The sequence below is a fragment of the Platalea leucorodia genome, assembly GCF_965183815.1.
Source record: "Platalea leucorodia genome assembly, chromosome: 1".
Lineage (NCBI taxonomy): Eukaryota > Metazoa > Chordata > Aves > Pelecaniformes > Threskiornithidae > Platalea > Platalea leucorodia.
Window position 1 is genome coordinate 40,553,397 of NC_138823.1, and position 21,120 is coordinate 40,574,516.

At 40.6% G+C, this 21,120-nt stretch overlaps 1 protein-coding gene across 1 annotated transcript in view; it reads right to left on the bottom strand.

Moving 5' to 3' along the window:
- CLVS1 (clavesin 1) overlaps window positions 1-21,120 on the bottom strand; it is a gene marked incomplete at both ends in the record, with an annotated part of 93,976 nt that overhangs the window by 44,751 nt on the left and 28,105 nt on the right. The gene's annotated exons all lie outside the window — the stretch shown is intronic.

Sequence of the window (21,120 nt, forward strand, 5' to 3'; positions counted from 1 at the left end):
TTTTGTCCCAAAATTAGAACTTTTTTCAGCTGGGAAAAAAAAACTTATATGGTTGATGACAAACAGAAGCTCCGCAGGGCCACGGGTAAAACCTTGCCTGCACAGGAGAGTTCTCATTGCTTAATTTTTCCCATGATGTCTATGCAAATATTACTATGACAAAAATGCATCAGTGTTTTAGTGAGGATGTGACACTTTCAGACAACAGCAGACCCCAGAGGGCTTTGGGCTCCTGGTGAGCATGAACTGAGGGGGCTGATCCACACCTGCTCGCAGTCACGCAGCAATCCCAGTAACACAGAGGTCTGTGAAGAGCTCTCTGGAGCTGCAGCAGGACATCAATGCTGGAAGAGACCTCCATCAAGCCACCACCACCCTACGTATATGCATATATATGTATACATGCCTACATTTATAAAAATATCTAAACAGACTAGTTTTTGTAGTTTAGTTACTGCTGTCAGGTAGGTGGCTTCTGCTCTAGTGTCATTTCATGAGTCATCTGGGAGATTTAGACTAGATTTGCAGTGTAGGGCTCCTGTTGCAGGACCTTGACTCCAAAAGGGGCCTGCTTTTTACCCCTCCCACTATTAATCCACAAGGTGGAAAATGCGATTGCTCTCCAGTGTTGTAAGGCATGTCAAAAGCCTCACAAGCCTATGTGGTGACCATCTTTTCTGCAGTCTGGGGTATGTGTTCAAGTTGTAAAGTCATTTTCTAGCTCCCTGTGAAGGACCCCTGCAGTGAGTACTGCTGAGAAGGAGGAAGGGAGGGGGACTTCAGAGGTTTGAGTTGGAGGACATGAGGAGAAAAATAAATAGAGTACTTGTTTGTAACACAAGTTATAATATCTAGGTCTGGATTAAAATAGCCACTCATGGCTTCAAATCTTCTGATGAACTTTAAGAAGTGTACCTGCACCTGAGTATTGACAATTCAATTTATAAAATCCAAAGGTAGATAAAGAGCTAAGAGTATTGATTAAACTATGAGTCAGAATAGCATTTCTGTTTTTTATATCTGGAGCTACAATAAACATATATCAGATTAAAGTTTTAACCTTTTTGTTACCACCACTTGGAGAAGGTGAGGAAAACTAATAATTTAAGAATAGAGAAGCATATATGTCCAATTATTGTGAGGGTTGTGACTTCAAAGGGAAAATCCTTTCAATCTCAGTAAGCAGAAAGGAAAATATAAAGAAATACTAGTTCCTTAGCGCCTACAATACATTAAGTGGCTTACAAAATTGTGGGCTTTTTAACTCCAGAAGACTGACTAGCAGAGAGCAGGGTACTGCAGCGGAGAGGCACGCACACAGTTATCCTCAGAACTTGAGGAGCTGACACTGCTTTCAACTTCAATTAGCTAACTCAAAATCATAGCCCTGACTTTTTCTTTAAAAGAACTGTCATGTATGAATACACACAAACTGTACTAAAAAAATGATGATTCAGTAAAATACAGTCCTCCAAGCTCTTGGTACTACAAAGACACTCCCAGGAGTCACTGAGGCCAGCCAGTGCTAAGCACTATTGCCAGAAAAAGCTCTGGGGATTGAGAAGGAAAGACCTGACTTTTCATATGGATGCTACCTACATAAAATACTGCTGGTATTTTCCTTTGGATGTAGTGATAAGAATCTTTTGGCTTCACATTCTAATTGACAGAGTGAAAATAGGAGGCTAACCTCCCCTGTTTTAAAAAATCCTGTTTTCCATATTTAGGCCTATCAACAAGGCATAGATATAGGCCTTGTGTAGTATTATGAATTATTAAAGCTGACTAAGTGCTTAATTGGACTTGCAGGCTTCTCGCACGTCGCCTGACAGGCCCTGGTGGCCCTGGTGGTATGGAAAAAGGATGAAGGGTATAGGGTGGTTTGGGAGACCTCTGTGTGTGCTCCCCATCCCAAACCAAGATACCTGCAAGAATGCCTGAGTGATGCTCCATAGCTATCCACACACAACCTCTTAAGCTTTCTCCGTCCTTCTTCGTCTAACCTTGGAGTCCCTTTGTGCCTTCTCCAGCTGCACCATAGTCCACAGCTCTTATCACTTTAAAAATCCCATTCATGGTTATTTCTAATTCCACATATCTGTCTGAGATCAGAGCTTCCCAAAACTTCCCAGTGCATGCCAGACCACCCAAAAAGCCAACCAGAGCACCACCCAACTCTGAATCTCCTCAGTTCTTCCACCCTCCTGCCCCAAACCTCCTTCTGCCCAAACCCTCCAGGTTCCCTGCTCTTCTGCCCCAGGATCTCCACTGCCACCCCTCACTGCTCCGTGGTCAGGACCCCCAAACTCTGATCTCCCAGCAGTGATGGCTGCTCAGCTCTATACCTCTGGTCCCATCACCTTTGCTTACACCATCTGCCAACATCCACACCCACTGCAAAGAGCTGCCATGGCTGGCTGAGCCCACCATCCTCCACCACAGCACCTCCTCCCTCACCACCCCCTCCAGGGAAAGACCCAGTTCCTGCTTTTCAAAGGGATTTCTAAAACCTAGATACAGGCTGTGGTTCCCAGAAAAGTACTTTAAAAGGATGCAAATGACAAAAAAATAAGATCTATTTCAGGAAATACAGGTGTATTTAGACCCTTTGTTTCCTTACTTTTACTCTGCAATTAGAGCTGGAACTTTGTTTTTTAGAGGATTTGGAAAATAAAACTGGAGACAATGCACATGTAAATTTTTTCCTTTTTTTTTTTTCTTTTCCCCTTACCTCTGTTTGGCAAAGAGATTAAATCCAAAGAGAGCATTTTTACCTTTATCTCCCTCTCTTTAGCCCTGTATTTGAAAGGAAGGTGGGGGAGGTGAAAGGGGACTAAGATCCAAAGAATTAGAGGTTACTTGATCTTCTTTGTAAATAATTGCAGTACCATTGACTGAGTGCCCTGAAGCCCAGCTGCCTGCTGACAGACTGCTGCCTCAGCAAATTTTCTCTTGTTTTGCAGGAGTCTTTAAAATCATCATGGGTTGAATACAGGGCAGAGTACAAAACAAACTCACTACCAATCCTTGATGACACACAGTTGTTTTCAACCAATTTTTTTTTCCTTTCCACTCGCACCAGGGGTGTTACCTCCATGGTGCTTACCAGTTCTTCCTTTCTTGTGGAAGGTGGAGTGTTATTTCCTTCATTCTCACTGAACCATTTTTTTCCCATTGAGAATTCTCATTGCAATCAAAATGCAGGAGGTTATTTCAGTAATCACTTTATTAGTCCTGTTTTTACCTTTTAAAAGGACACTTCATTCTCGTCCATTTATAGTCCACTAATTCCTACAAGGCACTGTGAAAAGGCAGCTATGAATCAACACTCTTTATTAATCTTTTTTTTTTTTTTTTTGATAAAATAGCTGGGTGAGGAGGCACAAGGACAAGCTAGATAACAAAACCCTGCTAGGTACCTCATTTAGACCTTTTCTTATTCAAAAACTCCTTGTTCCAGTACAGGAACATGTGTGCTTCCTTGTATAAGAGACACGTTTGCCTCCCAGCCTCACGCTGTTGTCAATGTTAAAAAAGTGAACAAAAAATACGGTACAAGGGAACTTACGGTAGTAAAAGTATGCTCTGAGTTTGAAAAGCTACTGAATGGAACTGGACAAGTAGGAATCCTTGTTTTTCAGCCATGCAGAGCTTTAAAGGACAGAATGAAACAAGGTGGAAACCTGGTCTGGAATATTGCTTAGCAAAAGCCACTAAATTTTCAGCAAGTGATTCCTGTAAATTGCTCAGTAAATCTAGCTAGGGATAGCACACATCATCAAGAAAGCTTTCAAGCCTTCACTAGCATAGCTCAGATGGTGGAGGATCCACTGCACTCCTAGATGAGATGCTGTAGTGGTTGATAGCACACATGACTAAGTAGAGACCTATTTTGTGGTCTGAACTGGTCTTTCAACAGCTAGATAAAGGGCTCTCTAATATCACTGGAACAATTTTCTGAATTTATGGTCTCCAAATCAAACTGTTCCCATTTTGCAAGGAACCAGATGAGAGTTTTTTTTCCAGATAAAGCCTGGAATCAGCAATAACATCAAGCTCTTCCCTTCTCACTCATCCCCACTTCATGGCAGTTCAGGGAGTGTGCAAGTGGCAGTAAAATCATAGACTCATAAAATCATAGAATAGTTAGGGTTGGAAGGGACCTTAAAGATCATCTATTTCCAACCCCCCCTGCCACGGGCAGGGACACCTTCCACTAGACCAGGTTGCTCAAAGCCACATCCAACCTAGCCTTGAATGCTTCCAGGGATGGGGCATCCACAGCTTCTCTGGGCAACCTGTTCCAGTGCCTCACCACCCTCATCGTGAAGAATTTCTTCCTTATATCTAATCTAAATCTGCCCTCTTTCAGTTTAAAGCCATTACCCCTTGTCCTATCACTACGTGCCCTTGTAAAAAGTCAGGCTTGCTATCTCCTTTCTGGCTTGATTCTACAGTGCTTGTGGGAGCAAATAGCAACACGGCACTTCATCCTCAAAGTAAACCTTGTTATTCTGATTTGAAGAGGAAGAATATGATTTCTTAAATATTAACCCTCCGCTGAGCAAAAAGCCACCCCACATCATTGTCACTGTACAAAAGTAAGCAATGAAGGTCTCTGTACAAAGAATTCTTTTAACTGCATCCAAAGGAGGAGAGAGGTGGTCTTTAGTAATGAAACATTTTAGCTGCAAATAAACAGCATTTCCATAGAAAACACTTAGATGTGGACTCAGTGAGGAGGGAAGTGTTGGAGCTTCTCACAAAACCTAGCTTAGTACAACAGATGCTGTGTGTCGATTGGCTGGGAGGGGTTGCATCTCTCCATCCATCTCTCCTCTTCCATCCAACCTAACCATCCCATTGCCATCACAACCATATCTGATGCAGCTGTCTCTTCTGTAAGGCCAGCAGCAGCAGCCAGATCACAACTGGGCCTTGCAAGGGAGTGAGGGCATATGTAAACCTCCTGTTCTGTGGAGATACGGAAGCAGCACTGGCAATCAATCTTGTGATTTTCAAAGATTCCCTTAAAGCCTGAGCTGCTGTTCCTGTGATATTCCATTAAAGCTTGGCTTTCACTAAAATGGGAAGAAAATTATTCCAGCCTTCATGACAGCAGACAAAATCTTGAAGACATTAGCTGAATGCCCTTCAGACACTCAAAACCTAGACTGCAAATGCAAAGGAAGAGTCTTAAATTTTCTGTTTGTACTTACATGTCTATTTAAAAAAATATAAAATCATTACACTAAGGAGATAGAGGAGTGGGGGGGTTTTGGATGTTTTCAGAGGGAGGCTATAACGATACTATGGAGCAGCTGCCCTGACTCTTCCCCACCTGGAGGAGAGGACCTGCTGTGAGCTCCTCAAAGAGAGCCAGGTGGAGTGCAGGGGCAGCAGCAGGGTTTTGGATAAAACTTTCTCCCTTTTGAGTCCTGTGGTTTGTGCAGAACTCCTGCAAAGAAGCTGAAAAGCCCTGGGAAAGACTGCGTGGTTTTCTGCCAGAGCACAGCTGGGGAATTCAGGGGCCTTTTCTCTTCCTGTGCTTCATGCACTCCATGGGACACTGCAGTAATAGTGCCACAGCCCAGCTTTCATCTCATGATCACGGTCACCACTTCAACTGGCCCCAGAACAGGGTGTGGGGGCTTTTGCTGGAGAGGGTGGAGGAAAAGGCTCTGTGGTTTCTCCCTCTCTGCCCTTCCCATCAGAGGTGCTCACTCCAGCATTATGATAAGAGAAACAGACCTTCAGCTCAGCAGCTCCTGTCCCCACCCACCTGAGTCGGACCAGCAACCCACCAGGCCCCCATGCTGTCCTCTGCAAAAGAGGCCACTGGGATGGCAACAGCGCCATTTAGGAGCAGGTGATGGATCAGTGGCGATGACTGAATGCTCCGTGCTTTTGATCCACCAAACTCTGCTGTGGCCATGCTTAGATAAGCACAGGGAGAAATACAATCAGCTTTCCACTAAATTGCAGAATTTACTACATTTTTACTAGCATCTTGTTTGTTTGAATATGTTTATTTTTATCCTTCAAGCAAATATTTCTGCTTCCTGTGAACCTTTTATGTAAATCAACAGAGGCATTTGGCAAGCCATATCAAAACCGCAGCTTTACATATCACTGAAGCAGAAAATAAATGGAAATAATTACTGATGCCTCCAAGTACAGATTTGTTTCAAAATGAAACATGTAGCTTGGAGGGGGTGGGCAGTATGTATCTAATGATTTCCTGTTAGCTTACACAGTATTGGCTCAGACATTTTTATTTCATTCCAGGATGTGGTTTTTCCCTCTTTTGGGGGAGATCAAGGAGAGATGGTGGTTGTTTGTTTGCTCATTTTAACCATATTGAACAGAATCAGATCTTTACTTACTTAGTAAACCCAGAAGATGATACTCGTAAATCCCTCCCTCATGCTAGAAACCGGAAATAAACTGATGTTTGAAGGAAAAAGGTATACATTGCTGTAACATCACTACCAGAGCCACTGACTGAGCAAACTGTAGTTTCTGTATCATAGAATCATAGAATGCTTTGGGATGGAAGGGACATTTAAAGGTCATCTAGTCCATTTCCCCTGCAATTGACAGGAACATCTACAACTAGATCAGCTTGCTCAGAGCCCCATCCAGCCTCGCCTTGAATTTTTCCAAGGATGGGGCATCTACCACCTCTCTGGGCAACCCGGTCCAGTGTTTCACCACCCTCATCGTGAAAAATTTCTTCCTTATATCTAGCCTAAATCTACCCTCTTTTAGTCTAAAACCATTACCCCTTGTCCTATCATTAGCGGCCCTGCTAAAAAGTCTGTCCCCATCTTTCTTATAAGCCCCCTTTAAGTATTGGAAGGCCGTAATAAGGTCTTCTCAGAGCCATGTCTTCTCTAGGCTGAACAACCCCAGCTCTTTCAGCCTTTCCTCACAGGAGAGGTGTTCCATCCCTCTGATCATTTTTGTGGCCCTCCTCTGAACTCGCTCCAACAGGTCCATGTCCTTCCTGCACTGAGGACCCCAGAGCTGGATGCAGTACTCCAGGTGGGGTCTCACCAGAGGAAAGTAGAGGGGCAGAATCACCTCCCTTGACCTGCTGGCCATGCTTCATTTGATGCAGCCCATGATACAGTTGGCTTTCTGGGCTGCGAGAACACATTGTCAGTTCATGTCCAGCTTTTCATCTATCAGTACCCACAAGTCCTTCTCCTCGGGGCTGCTCTCAATAAATGAGCTTGATCAATATTCATAGGGGTCAATCCTAATCTGTTTTCATGTGTTTCAGTATAAACCAGTAATACACGTCCTGACGCCACTGAGTTGCACTGACAAGAGGAGGACTGAGTGCCACAGTGCCAAGGGCTGCTCCTGAGCCATCGCCACAGTCCGTTGTCCTGACATTGGTTGCATCCCAGGGGAAAATTTAGGACCACTTCTGATTAGTGTCTTTGGACTCTTGGAAACAAATCTTTTATAACTGTTCCCATGACTAGGCAGTACTGAAGGAATCACTGAGGACAGATGCAAATTTTGCTGCTTCTGGAGCAGAAGGTGGTCGTGCAAGCCAGATCACAGACCCATCTGGACCTGTATCCTCTCTCTAGACCAGCTGCCCTACACAGCTGCCAAGGGAAGAGGAGGAACAGGTAAGTGTGTCTTCACCAAACATGCTTTCAGCCTTCAGTTATTCTCAGCTTTTAGAGTTAGATGTGATTCCTATCTATCTATCTCCTTAGTCACCCGCGCTGGATTTCTCTCGCAGTAACCTGTCCAGTGTCTCTTGAAGTCATGTGGCATCAACATATCCTTTGAGACAAGGACTTCCAGGTCTACAGCGCACCGCAGGAAGAGCTCCCTCCTTTTGTTTGTTCCAAACCTGGTTCCTAGTAGCTTCATTTGCTACCTCCTCATCCTTGTACTAGTGACCAGTAACAGGTGCCACTAGTGACAGTGGCAAAGTATCAGCCCTGTGCTCTTTCAGTTTTTCAGAGCAATACTTCCCAGACTTCAGTTATTACAGCCCCACTGTTAACATCAAGCCCACAGAGAGGGGGTTTCCGTGAATTCTGGTTCAAAGCTTTGCTTCTGCTAGATCTAGATCATCAACAATTGGACTTCTGTGAGAGTTACACCCCACTTGGCATTGCTATGGTTTCACAAGCCTCAATTTGTTTATTGCTCCCCTGCCTGCAACCCCAGGGTATAAAAATATACAGACAGTTGTATTTTAAAGGCCGACCCTAGTTTTATTAAATCGGTCCCCATTTTTATTTTATCTTTTGCTGTAGGGTGAAAATGAATGGGGTTTTTGGAGCACCACTTCTATTGCATTCCTATAGCATCTCAGCATGTGCTGATAGTACACAAGTCCTGGACAAGTGTATAGTATGAAAAAATTACCATCCCTTCTATACCTCCACACATTACAACTCTATTAAACCTTTTAAAGATAGTAAAAGTATTAAATACCATCTGATCTTTGCTTACTGTAGATAGAAAATCTCTGAAGAGACAGTACCTTGAAGTTCAGGCAGAAATCACCTGAGAAAGGGCAGAACACCAAGAACGTGGGAGATGTGGCAACAAAAAAAAAAAAGTGAAACGGCGTGTTTTCTGATGTATTTAGCAAAGCAAACTGCTGCAAATATCCTTCCAGTAGTACCTCCTGACAGGAGGTTTATCAATGTTTGATGTGCTGCTGCTGAGCTCATTTACATAATTCTGACGCTGAAAAAAAAAGAAAAAAGATATAGCACTAGCTGTTCTGCTTCATAAAACTTGCTGTCATGGCAGTGTAACAATACTTCAGCTTGTAAAGCTCTGCTGTGCATTAGGGATTGGAGAAACGCAGGGAGAAAAGTGAGTTCATGACTGAAGGGACAGAAAGGTAGATAAAAAGAAAAAGACAAATTATTTTAAAGTTGGTGGTTTGCTGCATTTAGCATGTACAAACAGTATTTTGAAATGTTTAAAGGATGCAAGATCTGCTTCATACGCAACAAGAGTTGAATGGCAAAGAAATCAGAAGGATTCAAAGTCTTCACCTCTGTCACATCTTCCAAGGCTGTCCCTACTGGTGGCAGGTTTCTCAAAAGGATGCAGTGTACACAAAAATCAACAGATGTTTCATCTTCAGTGAAATGTTCCTGCCAAGAGTTATTCCACATCTTCTTTTAATGTGCCAGCCAGCCCAGATTCAAAGAGGTCTGCCTTGAAAACACAGCCTCCAGGGTCTGGGGAGAGGTGGCATGAAGTTGCTCTCTGGGCTTGGACACAGCCTCCCAAATACACAAAATGAGAGAGACATCGATTTTTGCCTGTGGTTACCGCAGGCATGTTAGTAGTGCTGGTGGCATATTTGGGGATTCACTATGCTGAAATTCTTGATCATTTGCCCCTGTTCACGCCAGTGGGATGGATACTTATTGACTGATCCAGGGTAATTTTCAGAGAGCCAGTATCTGAGATACTGCTGCTGAGGGAAAAACTGCAGCCTGACAACTAACTGCATGGAAGTACAGTTAAGTCAGGTATTTATTTTCCACAATGTGCATGCCCAACAAAGCAGTCTGCTGTTAAAAGCAAATTTCTGAGAATCACATTCTGATATTGTTATAGAATCTGTACTATGTGAAATTTCCAATTTGAAAAAAAAAATCATCAAAGAGGACTAATGTGCAAAATCTTCTATAAGCATGCAAGATTATTTCCTGATTTTTTTTCTTTTGGTCTAAGCCTGGAATCTTGCAGTTGTACTTTTTGCATGAGCCTCAAAGAAAAGGAATGCACTGCCACAAAGGGGATTTTTTACTTTTTCTTCCTATATAAACACATAGCTGGGCAATCCTTAGAGTTAGATACCAAATATACTTACTCGAGCTAATAGCAACATTCACTTATTTTGTTAGTTTAACAAACATTCCTGAGTTAATTTGCCTAGAATATCTTCGCAAAACAAGAAACCTCAAAATTGTGTATGCAGTCAAAGTAAAATACTTCAAATATTTGAAAGAATTTTATCACAGACGGCAGGAATTTGCTAATAAGGTTATTTATTTGTTCTCCAGCAATACTATTTGGGCATAAGTTATCTCTGGGCTAGAGATAAATTCAAGTTATTTTCATTGTCTTTTAAGACAGTTCAAATGGAATTTATATTTGCCTTCCTTACTCAGCAAACTAGATAAGAGGTCTAGCCCTTTAAATGTTGTTGTTCCAGTTTTAGAGGAGGGAGGCTATAAAACGGGGGTGCTTCATTAAAATACCATAGCTGGCACCTCTCAGAGGCACAGGAAAAGAATATTCACTGAGTAAGTAACACATTATAAATTATAATTGAGATTCAATTCTCCCAGGGAGAAGAGAAGGTAACTTGTCATTTGAAGTGTTGTGAGTTTCTGAGAGTGGACTAGGAGTTTAGAAGGTATAATGATATCATTAAGAAATGCCCTTGCAAAGCAAGCAAAATTATACTGTGCTGTTTCTTGAAAACCGCAGGAACTCTTTATTGTTCTGTCAGCAGCAGTTCAAAGAGCTATGTGACCCCATTAACATTCACTCAGGCATGTATAACAAATTGGAGGGGAGAAATTTCTTGAATAGTTAATTATATTTGGTGTGTTTGAATACCTAATGCTGTTAACCATGTGGGCTCGGCACCACAAAATGCACGCCTTGCACACCTGGTTTACTTCACAGCTTTATTTTTTAATATTTAGAGAAGAAAGCAATATCAAAAGTAGAGAAAGAGCAGGGAGGTTGGGAAGTAGGAAAAGCTAGATAATGGCCAGCTGATTTGATTGCCATGGCTGAACTGATCTAGTATTTACAGTAGTTCTGCTTTCAGCAGAAATTGTTCTTAGATGACCAGAAGACCCCTTAAACCCACATATCCATGGCAGGGACTGGGTAGGAATCTGTGGGGCGATACACTATAAACTTAAGGTAGAATCTTTCAGAGAAACTGAGTTTCTCTTCAGAAGGCAGCTCTTCACACCAACCTATTCATTTATTTCTGTGTGAAAAGTTGTGGGTTTCTTCCAGGAAATGTGGAGTTTTTGTAAAAAAGCTTAATTGCAGAAGTTATGATGCAGCATCTGACTGGGACTACAGCTTGGTTGTTTTCTCCTTCCTTAGTCCTTTGCCAGTCTGGTTGTCCAAGTGGCTATTCTATACATGATACCAAATGACTACACACTGTCTCCATGCTGCAGTGATCATTGACTTGGCTTAAGCAGAGAGTGGCCAGCAACAGAACCTGAGGTTTGCCTGGCAGGTTTTGAGTGCAAAAGTTCTCTTTTTGACAAAAAAATATTTGAAAATTGTCTGAAAATACAGAGGGTCAATTTTTTTGCATAGTAAAATGATTAACTTTTTTTTTTTTCAGAGAGAGTGAGTAGTAGATATTGTCTCCAGTGTTAGCAGAAAGCCCACTCACATTGCTTAATTAAGTCCAAAGCTTTATCTGTACCAATTCATTAATTTCAGTTACAGTACAGATTTGGGAATCCTTATCTCTTTAAAACTGTCCCCTTGCGGCTTTCCTCATGCTTAGCAATAAGCTTGATAAATGATATCAAATGGTACGATAAAGGAAAGGACCATCCTAAGGAGGTTAATGCTGTCTGTGCTATACTGAGGAGATGTTATTTCCTGAGAAACTTTTAAATTCAGAGTGTCCGTATTTGTTAAGGAAGCCAAATAAAGTTAGGATTGCCAGTGGGACTTTTCACGAAAACTTCACACAGAAGTTAGACAAGGACATTTTGTAACTGCTGCAGATGTTCATTTATGTGAGCGTTCCCACCAACCCACCAGAAACCATCCCTGCCAGACACTGAGCACATGTGCTACTGAGCACAATTCTACTAATTCAAAGCTGCTTCTAAATTCCCTTGGAAAACAGAAGAATAAGATTTATATTACCCTATAAGCCTAGGCAAGCTTCAATTCTATTTTTGGTTCATTAAAAGTTCTGCTGTTATCCTCCATAATTCTTAAACAGCGATCAAGTATTTTGCTCTTCACATATATATTCATGCTTCTGCTTTTCTTCTGAAAAACTGGCAATTTGATGACATTCTAAATGTACCTACTATTTGAAGAATATTTGCATTGTAATTGTATTTGCGTTAGCTATGGTTTTTCTTAGCTGCATTTTCATTGCATGTGGATTGGAGGTGATCAAAAAGTCCCCTCTGAAATGGAAATTATTTTTATTACACTTCAGCCATGCTTTAAACTGCTTCTACAGCAAACAGTTTGAAATAGTGGGAATGTGCTCAGAGTGAAAAGCAGAATGCACATTCAAATGGTCTAATATGTGTCTGGCAGACAGGGATGCAAAACACATCCTGAAAGAATCATAGGAAGGTTTGAATTACAGGGCAGTACAGCTACTGGAGGAATTTCCACTGAAATGCTTTACCTCAGAAAATGCCCATTTGTCGAAATCAAAGTTTAGCAGGAGAGGTTGTCTCCTTAGGGTACTTAGAGTACTTAGAGTGCTCTCTCCTTAGGGGAGAAGGAAGTTGGGAGTCTCAATGAATTTTTCACTTGATGTTTTCATCTTTCCTTGGAAGACTGCAATGACTGAGATGTTTCAGGTCAACGTGTTTGCATCAAGGAACCCCTGCTCTTCAGGAATGTTTGTTTCAAGTGTTAAGCTCTACACAGTTAAGAAGAGACAAAAATGTTTGAGAACAAAACTGAGTGTTTCAAGATCACTAGACAAAAATTCTAATTGATGTGCAAAATTTCCAAAAAGTGTTCTAATGTTGAGACACTTTTTCTGCAAGCCTGGAAAACTCTAATGATGTGGAAAATCACTTCCTGCCAAGGTGTAACAGGGGTGGAATTACAGCTTCCATCAAGGCAATGGCAAAAATCCCATTCACATCAGCTGGAACTTCACCCCAAACTTACTGAAAACATTGCAGTCTCTTTTGACCATATTGACCATACACATACTGACTATACAAATATGTATGACTATACAAAGTACCAAGTAATTTGTAAGTTGCTTTGTTTAGAAGGAGATAATAAGAGATGAGGCTTTAAAGAGATATGCTATGTGTGGTAGAAAAGTCCTGTTTTTCTGCATGTTACAGGAGTTAAACAACAAGCAGGCTAACATTTCTCAAAATCATTGCCTTTCTGCAGAATTTTAAAATGTTACTCTCTGCAGGTCTTTGTTAAAAACTTGCACCAGAAATTATTACCTTGCCTAGAGCATCAGTGTGTTTAGTGTGAACACAAAGTCCTGGCGCAAGCCCTCCCTGCAGCCATGCAAGCCGAGCTGCTGGCTCTTGCACAGCAGCGGTCAGGGACCCATGGCCAGTTCCACTGATGCAGCACACCCTTGAAGGCATGTGCTAAAAAGGGGACTGTGAGCCGGAGGTGTAAGGGGACAACTGATCTTACACTGCCGCAGCTGTTTTCCCAGGGGACATGGATTTCAGTCCTGCAGTTGTTAGTGAGGCTCCAGTATGAGTCTTCTCCTAGAGACAGCCAAGTCCTTATCTACCTGTGCTCAGGGGATAATCCGTGCCACATATCACAGTGTACAGTCATATCATCATTCCTCCTCTTGCTCTGACTTCCTCCATCTCCCTACCCACATGTACCTCCATCACCACCCCACGTCTCCAACAAAATAGTACCCGTTCCACCCCTGTTGGTATGTAGCTCTCACTGAAATGTCACTACTCCTGTATCTTTCTGGTCTAGCCTTGTATATGCAATCCCTTTTATATTTTCGCATAATTGCTTTATATATTTCTCATAGCAAGAAGGTATCTGCCATAAACACTCTCTTCAGGAAGCTTTCACTCAGTTTCTATGATAAAAAAGAAAAGGCTTTTCGGGTTGTAAAAGAAGTTAAACAGTTATTACAGATGCATCACTCCTGAAGTTCTACAAAATCAACAAGGACAGGGATACTGTAAATTAATGCAAGTACATTTGGCCACATTCACATTTTATAAGAGGAAGAAAGGTTCGAGGTACTTACACATATGTTGGTGGGAAGTTTCGAGCATGACTGGTGTCAGCTCTAGCTGCTGTTTTACTGGCTACCAGTAAGAAACAGCTGCTTTCCATTCTAACCAGACTTATTGCAATAAACTTTCCTGTGTCCTTGGCAGGGCTGAAAGAGTATTTGCTTCCTGTCTAACTCTTATCAGCAACTCGACGAGACCTTTACTAAAATGTAGTAACTGGCATTAAAAAAAGACTTTCCACTTTACATATTCAGCCTCTCAGGCTGTCCACATTACAGCTTATCCTTTACTCACAGCCAAAAGTCCCGAAGCCTCCAACTGGCAAACATGGCTGGGTTGATCAATTCTACCGAGCAGTTAATTCCAATTTTCAAGCGACAAATGTGACTCTACAGCCTACTATGTTTTTCTTTTTCCTTGTTCCAGTCAACTCCCTAGAGATGACAGGCACACAATGAGCATAGGCCTTCTCTTGCAGAGAGCAAAGTCTGTTTATCTACTTTTATTTTATATATACTGAGTCAATCCCTTTTCTCGTCTCCTAAAATTTCAAAGGCACCCTCACTGACAGCTCAGAGAGTACTCACTCTACATATCACAACAGCTGCTGGAGACAGATAGCATGAATGTTTCTGGAATGATTCAAACTGACCTTCTTTCAATGGATACTAAGTGATCATCATTAGCTGTGACTTCATGTTCCGCAGTTCAACAAAGGCTCTAACATGAAGCATGTTCTAATATTGGGGAAAAAAAATGACTAGAGAACAGATTTGGGAACTTTTGAGACAGCATTTAATGGAAAAAAAATGTATGCTTTTTATGTCCATATATTGGAATTGGTTTCATCCAAATATCTGTGTAAATGTGCAAACTTACATTTCATACAAATAGTGGATTTGAAATCAAGAAAGTTTTTTTGCTACAGGTCTTTGCAAAAGCCCATTGCATCTTATAGCATCTCCTAAATTGTGATCTGTAGCCATTTTCCAGATGCTGAATGTCATTAGATCTTGAAGCTGTGTCTTTTCAGAAACAGTTAAATAATTCTTACTGGGAGGAGTTCTCTATTGTCTTCACAAACCGGATTTGTCCCCCTCTGTAGGTAAAATCATGTTTATACAGCTAATCTTGTCTCTATGAACATAAGCTTGAGTTATGAGCAGGTCTTCTAGAGTTATTAGCAGGGACTCTGGGAAGCTACAACATGCCTTTTGGACATATCAACACACTATGATTATGACACAGGAACATCCTGGTTTTATACTCTGAGGAAATTCTGTGTCTTCTGGTAGGCCGCTACTAAAGCAGCAGTTATCCATCCTCAAGAACCCAGCCTAAAATATCCCCTTTTCTTCAATTTCTCTCTCCTGAAAAAGATAATGACAAGGCTTTTGCACAAAATCCAAAATCCAAAGATCTCCTTAATTTTTCACAAGTCTTTAAATCCTGGACATAAGAAAAGAAAAAACAGTCTGCCTTGAAGTACGTTTCTTTCTAACAGTGGAAGACCAAGAAGGACTGATTCTCAGCTGCCATAAATCAGCATTACCCTGCAGATGTGCACAGAGCCCCAGCCAGTTATACTACCCCAGCAACCGGCCTCAGCTGTCTGCTGATTTTTGCCTTTGAGATTTCAAACCTGAAGGACTGAGGAACAGCAGAGCAAATGAATGAGTGACTTTTGAGGCTGCATTTAATCTCCCAGAGATAAACACTAGGTGCTAAGGTGTTTTTGCTTGTCCTTGTCCAAGCCAGTGTATACATGTCTCTATATATGGTTTTACTTGTCTAGCTTCTGTTACTGAGGATTTGATCTGTTCTGCTTTCAGTAGGCAATGACAGAGAGCTCTCTGTCTTCCTATTATACAACCTGTTATAAATACCTGATGAGACATAACAGCATCATAGGATATTTATAGCATAGACAGACTTCTCCCTACACTACAGATTTCTACAGAAAGGCTGAGCTAGAACAAGTCTTTTCAAAGTGTTCTTCAGTGTGTTGTGATGAGGATTCTCACTCACTTTGAACTTTCAAGTAACAGCAGTGTTATGTTCAGAAACTCTATGGAAAAACTAGCAATATCTTATACTCACTACATAACGCATCTCATAGCCTGCATCCTTCACATGACTCATAAAGAGTTCAGCTGGAAGAACTAGAGTCAAAGAGATCACACCTACCTCGGGTTTCAGACTATAAATGTGTTTAAACAAGGAGAGAAGAGTCAGCTCCTTGCTCCAGGGTCAGGGCTCGTGAAGGAAAGACCAAGCTTGCAGGGCAAAAGGTTTAGCAAAGTCTCCAGATGCATGAGGTCTGCTTGGGCTCTGTTCAGATCCCCAGTTTGACCATAACAAAGATTCAGTCATACCCATTAACCCAGGTCATGCTGATCTGAAATACTGTTCCATTATCTCAGCTTGATTTCAACTCTGAAAAAGCAAGAACTAATAACAGTTAAGAAAGAAATCAAGTGCTTCTTACCACTCATAATGAAATGGAATGTTAAGTATTTTGATTTTCCAGATGAAAATTTTTGAAATGAACATATTTCCAGACTTTTCCAGAGAATTTTGGAAACATATTTCACTGTAATACTTCTATTCTGAAAAAATGGCATTGTTCCAGAAAAAAATGTTTTTCACTGGAAAATTTTTATCATCTCTAAAAGCTCATCTTTTTCACTAAGATTTGGAAAAACAAATAAACAAACAAATTACACCTTTGCCATAATATTGCACTACACTTTTTTCCTACAAGCTCTACATTCTAGTCTGCATTTTGAGCATATTTTATGTTTTAGCTCTTCCTTCTGAAGCACAACAGGAAAAATATTTGATTGTATAAGATAGCATCAAGAGACAAGTAATCTGCTGCTATAATTTAACTGACATTAAGTTTCTCAATCCCACATAATTACAGTAGGAGGGAATTTAAAAAAAAAAAAAAACTTTTTAAAATCTATTTTAACTTATTTAAATCCATTGCTCATATTAAAGATAAAGAAGCTTCACATAATTCTAAGCAGGCTGAGTTTTCCCTAACGTGGTATTTCACTCCAGATTTCAAAGTGGGATCACCTCCAATAATGTCCAAACAAACCTGTTAGCTTGATTATCTGACTCGATCTCAGCATTGGTGCTATTCTGGACAAGTGTACCTTAAACAGTTTTCTAAGAGAAGCTTATACAAGTTTCCTTTATTTGAAGAATTTTTTTCAGAATAAATTTATCAGTACCAGTATTTGATTAAGATGTTCTTAAGTCAAGCATCATTGATTTCCTTTCATTTCCCTTTCCTCCTAGAAATATCAGTTTCCAAATTCACTGGATGATGATAAACTGAAGATAATTTAAAAAAATAAAAGAGTTTTAATGGATGTCCTCATGGACATTGTTGGTCATAACTTTTGCCAGGCTATTACCAATGAAAACCTGGGGACAAATCCCCGTTTGCTGATCTTGGTTGTTCCCTGTTTTTACTGCTATTTGCTGCAATGATTGTGAATTTTGAATCAAAGCCCTCTTGAACCCTAAAGATCACTCCTGCAGTGATCCATCATTGCCACAAAGTAGGTGTAAGGCTTTTTTTTAAGAGTCACTGTCTTCACATATGTGAGTACAATTGCATGTTACAGAATTATCAGAGAAAAAACCAATATGGCCAGGATATAACCATTCACCCTACTTCTTTCAGTACCTTGAGACAGCCTTGGGGCAAGTTAGCCTTTATGTAAGGCAGTACTAGGTACGATGGAGTGCAAACCTGATCTTCAGGTCAGTTTTGAATCCAGCTTGCTGATTTGTGACATACGCCACTCAGCTGGGTCTTGGTAGATGGTGGCCTTCTGGCTTTGTTTTCACCAAAGCAATGGCAGGTGAGATCAGACCTTGTGCTGTTTTGGAATATTTCTGGATGCTGTTGGGGAAGTTGCTGCATTTCAATTTAGAGTACTATCTGGGAGAATTTCTAAATTGATACGTGCATGTGTGTACACAAACTGCAGTACATAGCTCTGGTGTTGAATAAGGCAGAAGCAAACAGTGGTTCTCTATACTCATTGATAGGAGCACCGTACAATCAAAAGTCCTGTCTGGAGGCAAAGCAACTACACCCTCAGAGCAAAAACCAATCAGCATTAAAAAAACAGTCTGGGCTTCACTGGACACCCAGGCTATGTTCACTGTAACACCCTTCAGCCCTAATTCCCATGTTTATTAGATGTCTTCAAATGCAGTGGTCAGTAGCAAACATTCTGCATACTAAGAAGTGACCATTTTTTACATGCTTTACCTGCTTCACAATTGCAACATGGGTTTCTTACCTTTGCCATTCAAATCTGATGCTTCTAAACTGTTATGCAAAATGCCAAAAGATCAGTCTCTGGTTAACTTAAGCCAGAATTAAATTTTGTCTACCCTCATAGGATAATTGTAAGCTCAGTGTGACACACAGAGAAGTATAACTTCACAGATGAAAACAACAGCGGGGAGAAATATGCTGTGAAGGGGAAAAGCTGTTCACATTAAAAGAATAATGATCAGAAGTCAAAACTCATCAAGCTATTGGCAAAATAGATTGGTTTTATACACATCTCTTTCCCCACCTTTCCATCCACATGACAATCTTCTCTTTAATGTGTTAAAACTCAAAAGATCAGTAAGGTCTAGGAAGGAGTATGGTATGAGCTCAAAGCATACAGTAGCAATTGCCTTGTGATAAGAGCAGAGTTCATTAAACAGAGATGGTTTAGGCACTAAAACCACATTTGTCCCTGCGCTGCTGTGGCATGATGAGAATTGCCATACTGTACAAATACTTGTTTAGCATCCAAACAACTGTTGTTTAAAGTGCAGTCATAAGACTACTTTTAGGTCATTAAATAACTGAGAAACAGAGTAGCTGCCCTGTTGAGTTATAATGAACTATCTTGTGTGATGCAATATATACAGAAATCCAAACAGAACAGAGAGTAGTATGGAGCAAAATATGCTTCAGCCATGTGGTGATGAAACTCATACTTAATCTCCCTGAGCATTTACAGACTTTGCAGTATTTGGAACTGAGCATCCTATATAATAGCAACATATTAATCGCTGCAGCTAAATCTATTATATTTGACTGTGTTGGTCTTGCAGTACAGGATGAATTAACATATGCACCTGTGTAATGTTTGTTCTCTGCACTTCATGATAATGCACTACGGCAGCAATTTGAGGAAAAAAAAAAAGGAATAAAAATGCAAATAAATGAACTCCCAATATATTAATTGGCTTAAAGCAATTTGAAAGTAAGAAAAAAATTACCAAATGCATAAACTTAAATTATTAAATACATTACTGTTTATTTTTTAGCAGCTCTATATTTCAGAAAGCGATGGTCTGAGACATTGAATCAGATGAGAGCTTAATAAAGCTACGTGAAAATGGTTCAGCTATGGCATTAGAATTACTATTATGGACAGAAATGCTAGAAGTTTCTGGCTCAGCCGCCAATATGTGAACATATGGGTTCAACCCCACCAGAAAATGTAAGAGAGAGTTATTTTCCTTCCATCCATTTCACTGGACTTACATAGGACTTAATATGACCCAAAATCTCTTCTTAGAAAGGAGGACTGGGATAGCCATGTAATCTGCCTGTCTGAGCATCTGTACATGCACAATGCTTTAGCTCTCAGAAATAACAAGGAACTAAAACAATCTTAATTTTTTTCAGACACCATCGTCTCATGAGAGTAGAACCTCACTTTTCCACTTTCAGTGACCTCCAATGCAACTCATATTGTGACTCTTCTTTTTCTGTATGTAGGTCTTGCCTGCATTTCAATTACTTTTTACATAAGTTTTACATTAGGATAACAGTAGTTCTTTTGAAATAATAATAGAACAAAGTCTTAATGAAAGTACTTCAACAGTAACGATAAGAGCTTAAAAAAAAACCCATCAACATTTATTGCTAAATATGTGCTTTATAAGCATGAATGTCTTGCTTCTAAACCTGGTAAACCAGAGTGCAGCATTCACAGCTCTTACAACTTGTCAAGCCCACCAGTGGTTAGAAAAGTCTGGGACACATCATCCCAATTCGTACTTTTTAGAGAGACAGTTATATTTCTACTTATCGTGAAGAAGACGACAGTAATGTGACTTTAAATGAGAAATGAAATGCTCACCCACCAACAAGAAAGGCAGTCTCCTTAAATTGCCCAGCACAGGATGTCAGGCTAATGACACCATCATAAGATCAGCTTTGGTACTTCCAGAAACATATTGTTGCCAACAACTGCAAATAAATTGGGGGCTCTCTCCAGGTAATGAGGATGTCAAAGAAGAGCCTGTGAACAGGCACAGTAGGGGAAACTGGCTTGGAAAGGAATAACTTTCTTTTCCACCGCTCAAGGCTGGAGCTGCCTTAAGGTGGACATGACCCCTCATTCCCACGTAGTAGGCAGACAACCTGGCAGTGCCGTGGCCAGAAATCAGATGGGATTAAGGCTGGACCAGCCTATTATTGGAGAGTTGGAAGTGCAAAATGTGGGCAGGCACAAGGACACCTTGCTGGAATTTCCTTATAAATGTCACTTGGCTTTCCCTTCCTTCTGACTGGAGGGTTTTTTTGAACCACAAGATGTTATTCTGTGAAGGGCAGCAGATGAAGTGATAGTAGCGGCAGGAGAAGATAAGGTATTGTTCTAGGGACTAATTGCACAGCTTGACTTTCTAATTTGTTAGAATAGACAAAAATTCCCCACAAAGGGGAACACAGGCTTAAAACTGCTGGCAGATTTTTCTACCTCATTTTTGAATAATAACATAAAGTAGAGATAATCGTGATCTAATTGTGGACAATTTGTTAGTCAAAAAATTAGTTGAATAAATTGTTCTTTGTAATATGTGAGTTAAATTTAAAATACACACACACCAGGGAAGATTATTCCTGAGGTATTTATGACTACAGGATACCTGAAAAGTACTAAAAATAAAATGGAAAAACAATGACCTATAAAATCTCTCCTTTTAAATATGCTACATGAAACGTGCTCCTTGAGCAACCTGGTCTAAGATTAAGTCAGCCCTGCTCTGAACAGGGGGTTGGACAAGGTGATCTCCA